Raw genomic sequence first — 15,054 nt, forward strand, 5'->3', positions numbered from 1 at the left:
AAGCAAGCAAAACCAGTGACCATGCAGGAAAGGAAAGCTGTACTAGAAAGAATCCAGGAACATCATTCGCCAGTGGCTTAGCTGGGACTGTTCCCATGGTCGATGGACCACAGTCTTACTGTACGCACTGGGAAACTGTGTTGGGCTGTAAGATAATAAAATCCTCATCTTTCACTTTAAGAAATTAACAGATAGGCTGGGCGCAGTGGTTCACACCTGTAATCCTAGCACTTTGGGAGGCCGAGGCAGGTGGATCACAAGGTCTGGAGTTTGAGACCAGCCTGGCTAACATGGCAAAACCCCATGTCTACGAAAAATACAAAAATTAGCCAGGCACAGTGGCGGGCACCTGTAACCCCAGCTATTTGAGAGGCTGAGGCAGGAGAATCGCTTGAACCTGGGAGGCAGAGGCTGCAGTGAGCCAAGATCATGGCACTGCACTCTAGCCTGGGTAACAGAGCAAGACTTGTTTCAAAATTTAAAAAAAGAAAGAAAGAAAGAAAAAGAAATCAACAGATAATGACTTAGCCCAGGAGGTCGAGGTTGCAGTGAGCCGAGATTTCGTCACTACGCTCCAGACTGGGTGACAGAGCAAGACCTTACCTCAAAAACAAAAAACAAAAAACAAAAAACAAAAATCTAAGAAGGTGATAATAAAAAAGAAATAAACAGATAATGTCTTAAAAATTATGAGGCCGGGCACAGTGGCTCACGCCTATAATCCCAGCACTTTGGGAGGCCAAGGCAGATGGATCACTTGAGCTCAGGAGTTTGAGACCAGCCTGGCCTACATGGCAAAAACCTGTCTCTGCAAAAAATACAAAAATTAGGCCAGCATGGTGGCACATGCCTGTAGTCCCAGCTACTTGGGAGGCTGAGGTGGGAGGATTACTTGAGCCCGGAAGCCTGAGACTGCAGTGAGCCATGAACACACCACTGCACTCCAGCCTGGGCAACAGAGTGAGACCCTATATTTGAAAAAAAAAAAAGCAAAACAGCAAAATATTGTTAAATAACAGGCCAGGTGCGGTGGTGCACGCCTGTGGTCCTAGCTACTCGTGAGGCTGAGGTGGGAGAACTGCTTGAGCCCAGCAGTTTGAGGCTGCAGTGAGCCAAGACCTCGCCACCGCACTCCAGCCTGGGCAACAGAGTGAGACCCTATATTTGAAAAAAAAAAAAGCAAAACAGCAAAATATTGTTAAATAACAGGCCAGGTGCGGTGGTGCACGCCTGTGGTCCTAGCTACTCGTGAGGCTGAGGTGGGAGAACTGCTTGAGCCCAGCAGTTTGAGGCTGCAGTGAGCCAAGACCTCGCCACCGCACTCCAGCCTGGGCAACAGAGCAAGACCCCATTGCTTAAAAAAAAAAAAAAAGGGAAAGGAAGGAAGAAAGGAAGGGCTGGACATGGTGGCTCATGCCTGTAATCCCAGCACTTTGGGAGGCCGAGGCAGGCTGATCACCTGAGGTCAGGAGTTCAAGACCAGCCTAGCCAACATTGTGAGACCCCGTCTGTACAAAAAATACAAAAATTAACCAGGTGTGGTGGCATGTGCCTGTAGTCCCAGCTATTCAGGAGGCTGAGGCACAAGAATCACTTGAACCTGGGAGGCAGAGGCTGCAGTAAGCTAAGATCGCACCACTGCACTCCAGCCTAGGTGGTGACAGAGCAAGACTGTCCACAAAAAAAAAAGAAAAGAAAGAAAGAGAGCGAGAGAGAGAGAGAGGGAGGGAGGGAGGGAGGGGAGGGGAGGGGGCAAAGGAGATGAAAGCAGTTGCTTCTAGAGAGTGGATACTGGGGACGTCGGGTGTGGGTCAGGAAAAGGCCGGCTTTTGTTATAAACCTTGTTGTATTGTTTGATATTTTTGTTTGTTTGTTTTAAGGTTAGTCAAGTGAAGCAGTCTGAGTGGAGAAGGAATAAAGTGATCTGCAACTGGTTGTGATAAATTAGCTGTAAACACCACTGCACTTGGACCAGCCTGTTAGGTGTTTTTTGAGACACGTTCTTGCTCTGTCACCCATTCTGGAGTGCAATGGCACTATCCTGGCTCACTGCAGCCTCAAACTCCTGGGCTCCAGCGATCTTCCCATCTCGGCCTCCTAAAGTGCTGGGATTACAGGTGTGAGCCACCGTGACTGGCCTATTTGACTTTTTTAAAAAATTAAATACCCATATTGCTGTGATAAGGTGAGCACTGTTACGGGAGAGTCCCAAGTAGCACAAACAATATGAGAGATGGCCTGGGCCAGGGAAGAACCGAGTATATTCCAGGAGTTCAGAGAAGGTCCCTATGGCTGGGTTGCAGGGAGACAGGTGGGGAAGGATGGCAGGGAGGCAGGTTCAGAAATTTTTCAGGGCCAGAGCATGCTCCACCCTGTGAAACACAGGAAGGATGTTTCATTTTATTCTAAGAAAAACAGAAAACAGGAAAACAGAAGGTCATTTCAGAGGAGGGTTCTTTGTTTTGAGACGGAGTCTCGCTCTGTCTCCCAGGCTGGAGTGCAGTGGGGCGATCTAGGCTCACTGCAACCTCTGCCTCCCGGGTTCAAGTGAGTCTGCTGCCTCAGCCTCCCGAGTAGCTGAGATTACAGGCGCGTGCCACCACACCTAGCTAATTTTTGTATTTTTAGTAGAGACGGGGTTTTTTCCGTGTTGGCCAGGCTGATCTCAAACTCCTGACCTCAGGTGATCCATCCACCTTGGCCTCCGGAAGTGCTGGGATTACAGACATGAGCCACCCAGCACACCTGGTCCATTTCAGAGTTTTAAGCAGGGGAGTGGCAGGGACTAATTTCCTCTTAAGATCTTTCTGGCTGCTGTGTGTCGCCGGGCTGAACTGGGGGCAGCAGGGCTGGAGAGAAGAGGCAAGAGCAGGGCTGTAGTTTGGAGGTAGAATATTTGGGATTCACAGAATTTCATCTTCACAGCAACTCATTTTGCAGACGAGCAGACGGGCTCTTGCTGGGAGTGTACTGCTGGCGCCCTCACAGCTGAAAGCGAGTGGGAATCACAGCCGCTCTCCAACCCCAAGGCCCTCGCCTCTCCCTGAGGCAGGGAGAAGGAGGCAGCCCTCCCGTGGCCCCAGGGCCCTAGCAAGAAGAGAAAACCCCAGTTCAGATGTGGACCCCAAAGCTTCAAAATGTTTACCCTGTCGACCTACTCATCCAACTAACATAAAATAAGAAGCTCTTTCTGCAGAAAGGTGTTCACCAGGAGTGATTATTTATAATCATGGGAAGCTGGAAGTGACCATAACATGAAACACAGGCAATGATGAAGAAAGATGTGGACAAGCCCTGGGTGGGATGTTCAACAACTGTTAAACATTACGGCAATGAATAGCAAGAGACCCATGGAGGAAGCACCTCCCGCCTGCCAGAACTTGAGCCGGGCGCTAATGTAATGCTCACAAAAACCCCTGGAGGCCGCATGTGGTGGCTCACGCCTGTAATCCCAGCACTTTGGGAGGCCGAGGCGGGCGGATCATGAGGTCAGGAGTTCAAGACCAGCCTGGCCAACATGGTGAAACCCCGTCTCTACTAAAAATACAGTAATTAGCCAGGTGTGGTGGCGGGTGCCTGTGATCCTCAGGAGGCTGAGGCAGGAGAATGGCATGAACCCGGGAGGTGGAGGTTGTGGTGAGCAGAGATTGTGCCACTGCACTCCAGCCTGGGAGACAGAGCAAGACACTGTCTCCAAAAATAACAAAACAAAACAAAACAAAAACAACAAAACAAAAACCCTTCTAGACTGGTACCATTCTACCCACTTCACAGATGGGGAAAACGAAGCTCAGAGAGGTGAAGAGGCTGGCTTGAGTTTAGAGTCAAGAAGCAGCAGAGCTTCGTTGGGCAGTTCACTGTCCTTCTCTAAGCGTTCCCTCCCCTGTGAGAATAATAACCCCACTAAGTGATGAGGGTGGGCAGCGGGGATGAGTGGGAATAAGAATGTGCCACCTCAGCGCCTGGCACACAATAGGCGCCCAGCAAATGCAAACCTTCTTCCTTCTATGGGGTTGTCCTCACCTTATGCCTGCTCCTCCCACTGCAATCACCATAGAAACAGCTTCCTCCCTCCCTGGTGACCGTCCACGCTCCCCAGGGTCTGAGACTGCTCGCAGAGGTCAGAGCTAAATGGGCAGGGCCAGGGCTATGTGTGGAGGGGCCCTGGGGCTCTTTCTGATGCTACCTTCCATGTGACTCTAGCCAGGGGAACCTTGGGAAGTTGCTATGGAAAATGCTGGCTTGCCAAGAACCCCGGAGATGACAGCTGGGGACAGCCCACATGCTGGACGGCAAGGCTGCACTCAGCCAGACTGATAAATACAGTTGTGCCCCTCTGCTCAGGGGAATTAGTAAGTTCTCAATCCTCAGAATACCCAGCAGTGCTGAGCCACAATCCTCAGTGAGACAGGGACAGAGATGTGGCTACAGCTATGCCCTGGAGGGCGACAGGTTAGCGCTGGAGTCAAGGGCAGTGGCTGAGGTGGTCATGGAGGCAGGGTCCAATATCAGGATAGGGATCCCTCGGGGGTAGGGGTGACACTGGTGGTGGCAAGTGGGGATGGACGTGCTGATGATGTGTGTGCTGATGAAGGTGGAGACGCAGGTGGAGGTGACAGTTGTGGGAGGGAGATGGTGGTGGTGGCGGGCTGGCGGTGGAGATGCAGGTAAGCTGCGCATTAGCGGTAATGCTAGACTACAGGCGTCTGTGGTGTGAGGAACAGCCAGGGGCTGGATGCATGCAGCCCTGGCATCCCTCTGAGGCTGTAATCTGGGACCTAATTCCCTCATCACTTTTTTCTCTCATGTTCTATCCTTCAGCAATGAGTCAACTGCCACAGGACCATTAGTCAGTAGGTGTGCAGCCAGCAGGCGTCAAGATGGATTCATCATCATTACAAAGTTCCCCTGGGTCCAGCTTGCAGGACAGCAGATTCCTGCCCTCAGGGTCCCTCCTCCCAATCCCAGAGGCAAATGGGAACCAGCAAGGAAGGGCCGCATGCTGAGGCTAGCACTTTGCCCCCATTACCATTTAATCCTCAGCAAACTGAGGTCCAAGAGGGGAAAGGGCGTGGCCCAGCCAGTAATGGGACCAGAACCCAAGCCAGGCCTGTGCCTTCTTTCTTTTCTAGGTTCCTGGGTTTTCCTTCTTGAGCTGCCCGATTTTCCCACAAGCCACGCTGAGCCCACAGACATGTGACGTTGAGAGAGAACAGCCCGAACCAGGACCTTCACCCAGTCCCCAAGGGGCCTCTCCCTACAGCCCCTTCCCCATACTCGCCACACTCCTCCCTCATGGAAGTGTCTCCCAGCTCTCCTCTCCCCATTTCATAGGGCAGGACGGAGGGTCTCGAGAAGCCCGTGGACCCTCACTCAGAGCAACAGCGACAGCCCTTTGCATCTGCGTGACGCACACGCAGTCTTGCCCCTGCATGTGGGCCCCGCCGCCCCCTGGAAGGAAGAGCTGGATTTATCGATCCCCTTTATGCACACTGACATGAGCGCGGGAGGCCAGGGTTCCTGCCCAGCAGCTCCCAGGGTGTCAGAGGCAGAGCAGGGGTGCCACCCTGTCTGCCTCCCAGGCCAGCGCTCTTTCTTGCCTCATCCCTGCCTCGCCTGCCTCCTGCTCTGCTGGGGTTGGCCCTGGGTTTCTCGCAGTCCTGCCTCCTCATGATCATGGTGAGGCTGGTGTTCTACAGTCCAGAGCATCCGCCTCTGGATTCAGACACCTGGGGAAAAGCCCAGTGTCTGTGTGGGCTGCGGAAGGCCCCCACAGCCTGGCGGGCGAGGTCCTTTAAGTTCCTGGGTCTTGCTTTCCACACGAGCTGCTCTCTCCCACTCTGAGGTTCAGTGGTGTTGAATGCTCCTGGTCTCGGTCCACACCCTGCATTTTCCTTCCTCCTTCATTTGTCTAAACCGTTCCCTCTGCCCAGAATGCCTTTCTTTGCCTTCTGCCTATGTGCAAATTCTCTCCGTTCTGTAAGGCCCAGGTCAGCTATGGAGCTGTGTTCAGGCAGTTGGTGGCCCCCCTTCTGGGCTCCTAATTTCCTGGTACCCCAGCAAGGGGCAGGAGCAAGGGGCAAAATGGAAAAGGAGTGAATGGAGTTGCCCCTGGGCTGGGACTTGCGGACAGACACCCACTTCTCCCTGCTGGAGCAGCCTCAGGCCGATGCATGGGTGTGAAACGAGGCCCCAGTCACTGCACAACCATGTCCCCAGGCTCTTTTCTCTGTTTGCTCTTTTAAAAAATGGGAACTGGCCGGGCGCGGTGGCTCACGCCTGTAATCCCAGCACTTTGGGAGGCCGAGGTGGGCGGATCACGAGGTCAGGAGATCGAGACCATCCTGGCTAACACGGTGAAACCCCGTCTCTACTAAAAAAATACAAAAAACTAGCCTGGCGAGGTGGCGGGCGCCTGTAGTCCCAGCTACCCGGGAGGCTGAGGCAGGAGAATGGCCTAAACCCGGGAGGCGGAGTTTGCAGTGAGCTGAGATCCAGCCACTGCACTCCAGCCTGGGCGACAGAGAGAGATTCCCCCCAAAAAAAAAAAAAAAGGGGGAACTATTGGCTGGGCCGGTGGCTCACGCCACCTTGGGAGCTCCCAGCACCTTGGGAGGCTGAGGTGGGCAGATCACAAGGTCAGCAGATCGAGACCATCCTGGCTAACACGGTGAAACCCTGTCTCTACTAAAAATACAAAAAAATAAAAAGAAAAAAGAAAAGAAAAAGAAAAAAAAAACTTAGCCAGGCGTTGTGGCGGGTGCCTGTAGTCCCAGCTACTCAGGAGGCTGAGGCAGGAGAATGGCGTGAACCTGGGAGGCGGAGCTTGCAGGGAGCCGAGATCACGCCACTGCACTCCAACCTGGGCGACAGAGCAAGACCTTGTCTCAAAAAATAAAAATAAAATAAAATAAATTAAAATGGGGGTCATCTACATTCCAGAAATTACTGCTTCCTTGTTCCCAAGCCCTCTGGCCACTCCTATTCTTTCTGGCCTCTCAGAAAAGGTCTGAACCAACCTGACCAACATAGTGAAACCCCGTCTCTACTAAAAATACAACAATTAGCCAGGCATCATGGTGCACACCTGTAATCCCAGCTACTCAGGAGGCTGAGGCAGAAGAATCACTTGAACCAAAGAGGCAGAGGTTGCAGTGAACTGAGATCGTGCCACTGCACTTGAGCCTGGGCGACAAGCGAGACTCCGTCACACACACACACACACACAGAGACACACACACACACACACACATTAGCTGGGTGTGGTGGTGTGTGCCTGTAATCCTAGCTACTCAGGAGACTGAGGCAGGAGAATCCCTTGAACCAGGGAGGCAGAGGTTGCGGTGAGCCAAGATAGCGCCATTGCACTGCAGCCTGGGAGACAGAGTGAGAGTCCGTCTCAAAAAGAAAGTGCTTAGGGAAAGACCAAAAAGGACACAGGAGAATCAGGGAGACTCTGGCTCCCACACCATGAGATGTGTAGTCTCCAGGAACCCTCACTAGTCCCACCTGGCCCAGGAGGTGCCAGCTCTTCAGCCTTGGCTAGGAGGGGGCTTCAGCCGCATCTCAGAGCAGTCCACGGTGCCAAGATTTTCTAGAATTTGGAACCACTGGGAGTGAGGATACCCGGACTTCCCAGGGCCTCCAGGAGGGTCAGGGTGGGGAGGTGGGTACTCCTTCAGTGCGGGGAGCCCCCGGGGTGCAATCAGCCACGATGCTACAGAGCTCCCCCAGCACCACCACCGCTACATGGCCAGCTCGCCATGCACTTTCACTTCTGCTTTTTCATTGACTTCTCACAGCTGTTCCCAAGCAGGAATTATCCTATCCTATTATTCCAAGGAAACCAAGGCTCACAGATGCCCAGAGATGGGTGAGCCAGGGGCAGCAGGTTAGACCCAGGTTGCCTCCAAATCCAGGGGTCCCTGGGCAAGCCTTGGTCTGGGCTCCGTTGATCCAGGAGGCCATGCCTGCACTCACAGAGCGGACTCCAGCTGAACCCGGGTGCGTGGAGCAAGGATGTGGAACCTGAACACCAGCTCCCCACCACAGGCCTTCCCAGTGCCTATGGCCCAGGCCACCTGGCCCAGCAGACACATACAGAGTCAAACGGCCCTGGGTTCAGATGCCAGCATTTCACATATTTGTCATGCAACTCCAGGCAAGCCCTCTCCCCTCTCCAGGCCTCAGTTTCCCCTGCTGAGAAATGGAGTGAGGATAAAAATCATGGAGTCTACACACGGGCCATGACCTGTTTCCATCAATGGGACCTCAGTGCTCACTGGGACCCTGCCTTGTGCCTGGTACCCAACCCAGCACATGCCCGCCTGAGGGATGCAGCGTGGCGCCGACTGTCAGCTGGGTCCCCACCTCCTCTACCAGGGCAGAGAGATGTGCAGGGCCCAGACTGGGCAGAGCCGGGGCCGGCCTGGGTCAGTCCCTGCCTGACATTTCCTAGTACTGGCTGAGGTGGCACTGGGCTCAGTCACGGGCCACATGCCCACCTTCACCTCAGGGCTCTTCAGGCCCTTTCTGGAACTCTTCTCATCTCCATTTGATAAATGAGGAAACGGAGGCCCAGAAGAGTGAAGTAGCCCACCAAGGTCAGGGTGGAGCTGGGATGTGAACAGAGCAGCTGGGGTAAGAGCCCAGATCAGCTTCCCCTCCTCAATCCCCGAGCATCCTGTGAAGGGGCCAGGCCAGTTCCCTCATTTCCCAGAGGCGCCTGCCTCCCTTCTATCCTGCGAAGAATCATCCTGCGAGGACTTGGATGGGAAGGGGGCCATCAGCCCCCAGGAAAGGAGGTATTATCCTCCCACGTTTACCAAAGAAACAGGCCTCACAGCAGGCTGGGATTCCAGCCGGGTCTGCCCCATCCAGTGTGGGACTTCCCCTGCCCAGCTTCAGGGGAGACTTTAAAGACCCCCAAGCTTGCCTTGGCTCTAGGGACCTCCCCCAACCCCCACCAAATATCTCTGGCCCAGAGACTCCCGATGGGCTGGACGGTCCCTACCTGTGTCCCCTTCGCCACGGAGGTGGCAGGCAGGCGCCAGACAGGTGCCGGAGCACAGCTGAGCACCTTCTGCGGCCTGCAGCTATGTGGCCAGCAGACTTTGGCACCATCTCCACCTCCACTGAGCAATTATTAACCCTGCCAGAGACCACACCTCCTAGGAGCGGGCTGACTCCTAATGGGGCACTGAGTAGAGCTGGGAGCCCCGGACAGGAGGAAGAGACCAAAGCGCCAGAGGTCCTGGTGCTCCTGGGGCTGGAGGCCCACACCACAGGAGAAGGGGCCTGACCAACCCTGAGCCCGGAGGACCTGGGAACAAGGCCCAGCCCTGGGGCAGGCTGGAGGCGGGACGGTGATAGTTAGAAGGTGATGCCAGAGCCCCCGTCCCCTGCCTGCTACAAGTCTTCAGTGACAGGAGATCTGTGGAAAAGTAGGGGGTTAAGTCAGGAGAGGGAAGTGGTGAAACAGTGTTACAATCAAACACTGCGTGGCCAGACCATTCCCTGTGAGGTTCTCATGGAGGAGTGGGGGCTACCTGAGCCTGGACAACCCACTTTCCAGCCTATTGACACTGATCCGACCCCGCACTGAGTCCCTCCAAAGGCATCTGCCCGTCCCCGGGGCTTCATCCACCCCCAGGCTGCCTTTTATTTATTTAGTTTTGAGACAGTCTCACTCTGTCGCCCAGGCTGGAGTGCAGTGGCACAATCTCGGCTCACTGCAACCTCTGCCTCCCAGGTTCAAGCGATTCTCCTGCCTCAGCCTCCCGAGCAACTGAGATTACAGGCGTGCGCCTCTACACCCAGCTAATTTTTTGTATTTTTAATAGAAACAGGGTTTCACCATGTTGGCCAGGCTGGTTTCGAACTCCTGACCTCAGGCGATCCACCTACCTCAGCCTTCCAAAGTGCTGGGATTACAGGGATGAGCCACGGAGTCCGGTTCCCAGGCTGGCTTTAAGCGCTGTCCGATGTGGTGGCCTCCCGCAGGGACTCAGTCACAAGTCCTCCTTATCCTCCCTTTGGCTCAGCCATCACAGTTGACACAGAAAGGGGACCCTGGGCACAACTTTCTTAAGACACAACACTGGGTCATCACCATTGGGTGGCCCTCTTCTTGTGGGCAGAGGACATGTCTAATTCACAATAGATACATAGTCATGCACCATATATCTGTGTTTTGATCAGCGACGAACCACACATACAATAGTGGTCCTATGAGAGTATAATACCGTATTTCACTGCACCTTTTCTGTGTTTAGATGCACAAATACTTACCACTGCGTTACAGTTGCCTGCAGTGTCTGGTTCAGTCCCAGGCTGCACAGGTTAGCAGCCAAGGAGGACAGCTGGTGGCATACAGCCTAGGTGGGTAGTAAGTGGTACCATCTAGGTTTGTGTAAGTCACTGTATGATGTTCACACAATGACGAAATTGCCCGATGACACATTTCCCAGAAGGTGTCCCATTGTTAAGGGATGAGTGACTGTGTATCAGGCAGTCGCTATAGTCAGGCGTTTTAATAGTTTGTTTCCCAACTCTCCAAATGTAAAACATATTAACAAAATATATATGCCATGAGCAGAAAAAGGAGAAGAAGCCCAGATGAAGGGAAGCCAAGTGAGAAAAACAAGGGTAATCTATGCCTGAATTGAGGCCACAAAATACTTGTCTTGAGCTGGGGGCAGTGGTGTGCACCTGTAGTCCCAGCTACTTGGGAGGCTGCAGCAGGAGGATGGCTTGAGGCCAGGACTTCTGTGCTGTAGTGCACTATGTTGACAGGGTGTCCACACTAAATTCAGCACTAATATGGTGAACCCCAAGGAGCGGAGGACCACTAGGTTGCCTCAGAAGGGGTGAACCAGCCCAGGTCAGAAACGGAGTAGGTCAAAACTCAGGTGCTGCTCAGTAGTGAGATTGTGCCTATGAATAGCTACTGCACTCCAGCCCAGACAACATAACGAGATCTTGTCTGTCAAAAAATAAACGAATTATATATATATTTGCCTTCAAGTTCTGGGTAATTGTATAGGTGGGTCATGAATCAGGTTCTTAGCTTCCCAGCAGGCAAAGCAAAAGGGAATTGAGATCCATTAAGTCCAGCATCCATTCATTTTAAAACATTTGCATAGGCCGGGCATGGTGGCTCGTGCCTGTAATCCCAGCACTTTGGGAGGCTGAGGTGGGTGGATCACCAGATCAGGAGTTCGAGACCAGCCTGGCCAAAATGGTGAAACCCTGTTGCTACTAAAAATACAAAAATTAGCCATGCACGGTGGCAGGTGCCTGTAATCTCAGCTACTCAGGAGGCTGAGGCAGGAGAATCGCTTGAACCCGGGAGGCAGAGGTTGCAGTGAGCCAAGATCGTGCCACTGCACACCAGTCTGGGTGAAAACAAAACTGCTTTTAAAAAAAAAAAAAAAAAAAAAAAAAAAACAAAAAACTACTTTGCATATAGCAGGTTCTGGGAGCTATGAGCTATGATGCAGTTCTGAGTTTTGATAGCCAAGAGACTTTTCCTCTTTTTGAGAAGTGTTTCTGAGGAAAGGAGGCTGCAGACACTAGGTAGCACTTGATATGACTATTACAATGCAGGGGTTAAGAGACCAGGCTCCTCCTGGGGCAGACAGCTGGGTTCTTTTTTTTTTTTTTTTTTTTTTTTTTGAGACGTAGTTTCACTCTTGTTGCCCAGGCTGGAGTGCAATGGCGCAATCTTGGCTCTCTGCAACCTCTGCCTCCTGAGTTCAAGCAATTCTCCTGCCTCTGCCTCCAGAGTAGCTGAGATTACAGGCATGCGCCACCATGCCTGGCTAATTTTTTGTATTTTTAGTGAGATGGGGTTTCACCATGTTGGCCAGGCTAGTTTTGAACTCCTGACCTCAGGTGATCCACCCGTGTCGGCCTCCCAAGGTGCTGGGATTACAGGCGTGAGCCACTGTGCCCGGCTACAATTTTTTATTTTATTTTTATTATTTTTGTTTACCTACTATATACTCACAAATGGGTTCAATTTTGGCAGGGCAAGTTACATAACCCCTCTAAGACCGTTTCCTTATCTGGAAATTGCAGGTAATCCATGATGCCTACCTGGGAAGGTGGTGGTGAGGATGTAATGAAATCACACATTGAAAGTCCCAGGCACAGTGCCCAAAACAGTAAGGTCTCGATGAATGTTAGTTTTCATGGTGGCATGGTGGCGACCATTGCATTATTACTACTAATATCACCTCATTTAATCCTGCCAGTAACTCCAGGGATGATTTTTTTCCCCTATTACAGATGGGAAAAGAGACACCTGGGCAGGTTAGATCACCACCCAAGATTACAGAAGGTGGCAGAACCGGGATATTAGCACATGTCTGTGCAACAATTCTTGCCCCTGACTTTCCTGCCACAGCCATCAGATTCCTTTCTGACGGAAGTAGGCACTAGTCATCACTTGTGGCTTAACTGGTAAGAGGCGAGGCAGGTGACCCCACCCAAGGCTCCAGGCTCCCCACTCTGCCTCAGACCATGGGAGTCAGCTTGGTCACTCTGCTGTGCCCCAAATAGGGCAGACCCCAATCCAAGCCCCTGCCCTCCCTCCCTGCCCTTACAGCTGAGGCTGACAGCTCTGAGTCACTGCTCTGGCTGCCAGAGGTGTGTCCTGGCCTGCCCAGACCTTTGGACCCATCAAGATGTGTGGCCAGATGGTGCCCTGCCCATCTCAAGGGGCACCATCCACCTGCCACAAGGCAGCCTGGGAAGCACACGGGGATCTGGGCTGTGACGATCCAGGTCCAGGTCTAGGTCCAGGGTTGGCTTCATGGAACAGCAGGCAACCAGGCAGAGTGGGGCTAAGAGCCCAGGATATGGACTCAGGGGACCTGGTTCTAATCCCCCCCACCACTTACCTGCTGGGGGCTTGGGCAAGATACATCATCTCCCACATTATTGGTGTCCTTGTTGAAAAGAGGCCTAATGCAGACTCCACCTCATAGGCCTGCTCTAAGGAGTAATGATGTAATGCATGACAGCACTTAGCACAGGGTAAGTAATGGGGTGATGTACATGAGGCAACAGTTTAGATACACATCAGGGTTCCTTCACAGTCACTGTCTGAAGTGTGTGCCTTAAAAATTTTTTTTAATCAGAAAAACTTCTCGGCCGGGCGCAGTGGCTCACGCCTGTAATCCCGGCACTTTTGGGAGACTGAGGTGGGCGGATCACTTCAGGCCAGGAGTCCAAGACCAGCCTGGCCAACATGGTGAAACATGAAACATGGTGAAACCCCGTCTCTACTAAAAATACAAAAACTAGCCCAGTGTGGTGGCATGCACCTGTAGTGCCAGCTGCTCAGGAGGCTGAGGCACAAGAATTGCTTGAACCTGGGGGTGGGGTGGGGTGAGGTTGCAGTGAGCCAAGATTGCACCACTACACTCCCGCCTGGGTGACAGAGTGAGACTCTGTCCCCTCCCCCCCCCCAAAAAAAAGAAAACGAAAAGTTCTCATTACCTGTCTTTGCTATGCGCACCCACTACATACTGAGAAATTTGTCAAGTCGAAATCAAGTGTTAGCTTGCCCCGGAGCTGGGCAAGTGTCTCCTTCCCTCTGAGCCGCCATTTCTTCACCTGCATTATCTCTGACGCCCACCTAGTGCAGAGCCTCAGAGAGGACCTGCAGAGTCTGGGCTGAGGGGGACTCTCTGGTGTGAATGCATTCAATCCCTCAACTCCCCAGTTCTGCCCAGAAGCTGCACTCTGAAGGGTACAAAGTCCCTTCATTGCTCTTACAAATAACCAACCCAAGAATATCCCCGTGATGTCACAGACTCACAGCCTTCCACCCTAGAAAGAACTTGGGGGCTGGGCACGGTGGCTCACTCCTGTAATCCCAGCACTTTGGGAGGCTGAGGCGGGCAGATCACGAGGTCAGGAGTTCAAGACTAGCCTGGCCAACATGGTGAAACCCCGTCTCTACTAAAACACAAAAAATTAGCTGGGCGTGGTGCCATGCACCTGTAATTCCAGGTACTCGGGAGGCTGAGACAGGAGAATCGCTTGAACCGGGTGGCGGAGGTTGCAGTGAACCGAGATCGTGCCACTGCACTCCAGCCTGGGCGACAAAGTAAGACTCCGTCAAAAAAAGAAAGGACAGAGAAAGAAAGCAAGCAAAGAAGAGAGAGAGAAAGAGAGAGAGAGAGAGAGGGAGGGAGGGGGCGGGAGAGAGAGAGAGAAGAGAGGGAGGGAGGGAGGAGGAAAGGAAAGAAAGAACGAACTTGGGGACCCATGAGAGCAACTTCTCCCCACCCCAGAGCCTCCTTCCAGCGCACTCATTCCCTCTAAAGCTCTCCTTTAGTTGGCTGTTCTGTCAACGAACGGCAGCTTTAAAAATTAAGTAGACCGGGAGGCAGCCGCTCCACCGTCTAATCAGCCCTCCGCAGAGGACCTAAACCTGGGCTGAGAAGACGACCTGGTTGGGCAGCCTGCAGGAGGCGCGGTCTGCATGGACTACCACCACCTGCACGCCAGCCAGAGCGCGGCCCGCGGCAGGGTGCAGCCCTCGCTGGCCTAATGCGCCCAGGGGGCGGGGGCGGTGGGGCTCCCCTCCGGGGCTGGGACCCGCGGCCTGAGCAGGTGCCGGCCATGCCCCGGTCCAGGTTGGCTCTAGCGATGGGGACACAGGGGTTGCGGGGAGCGTAATCCCTCCCCACGTCTCTGCCGGCCGCCTTGTCTTTTGTCACTGGAGTCTCCCATCCTCCTTCTGAAGAAAGTATCATCACTTCCATTCCGCAGACTTGAAAACTGAGGCTCAGAGAATGGCCCAAAGTGGGGAACCAAGATCTGCTGACCCCAGAGCAGCTCTCTATTAGCTACCCCCGCGCCCACCGGGGCTGGGGGAGGGGACACACTCTCCGGGAAGCGAAGATTCTCTGAACGACCACGGGGTCGTATTGTTTCCCGTTTCACAGACGAGGAAACGAAGTCACTCCTCCAAGGTCACGGAGGCCGCCAGGCCCCAGGCGCCGCGCCCTTACGCACCCCTGGCCGACTGACGCTGGG

The 15,054-nt window shown here is 53.3% G+C and overlaps 1 protein-coding gene across 2 annotated transcripts in view; it reads right to left on the minus strand.

Moving 5' to 3' along the window:
• CDHR2 (cadherin-related family member 2) overlaps positions 1-15,054 on the minus strand; it is a 54,718-nt gene that overhangs the window by 38,538 nt on the left and 1,126 nt on the right. Inside the window, exon 1 of one of the 2 annotated variants that reach the window (XM_011989998.1) lies at positions 9,014-9,080. The exons of the other annotated variant lie outside the window; for it this stretch is intronic. The gene's annotated coding sequence lies outside the window, so the exon portion shown is untranslated. Of the gene's footprint in view, positions 1-9,013; positions 9,081-15,054 lie in introns of those variants that run through there. 2 annotated transcript variants of the gene reach the window in all.

This window comes from Mandrillus leucophaeus, unplaced genomic scaffold, assembly GCF_000951045.1.
Source record: "Mandrillus leucophaeus isolate KB7577 unplaced genomic scaffold, Mleu.le_1.0 Scaffold366, whole genome shotgun sequence".
In the NCBI taxonomy this organism is placed as follows: domain Eukaryota; kingdom Metazoa; phylum Chordata; class Mammalia; order Primates; family Cercopithecidae; genus Mandrillus; species Mandrillus leucophaeus.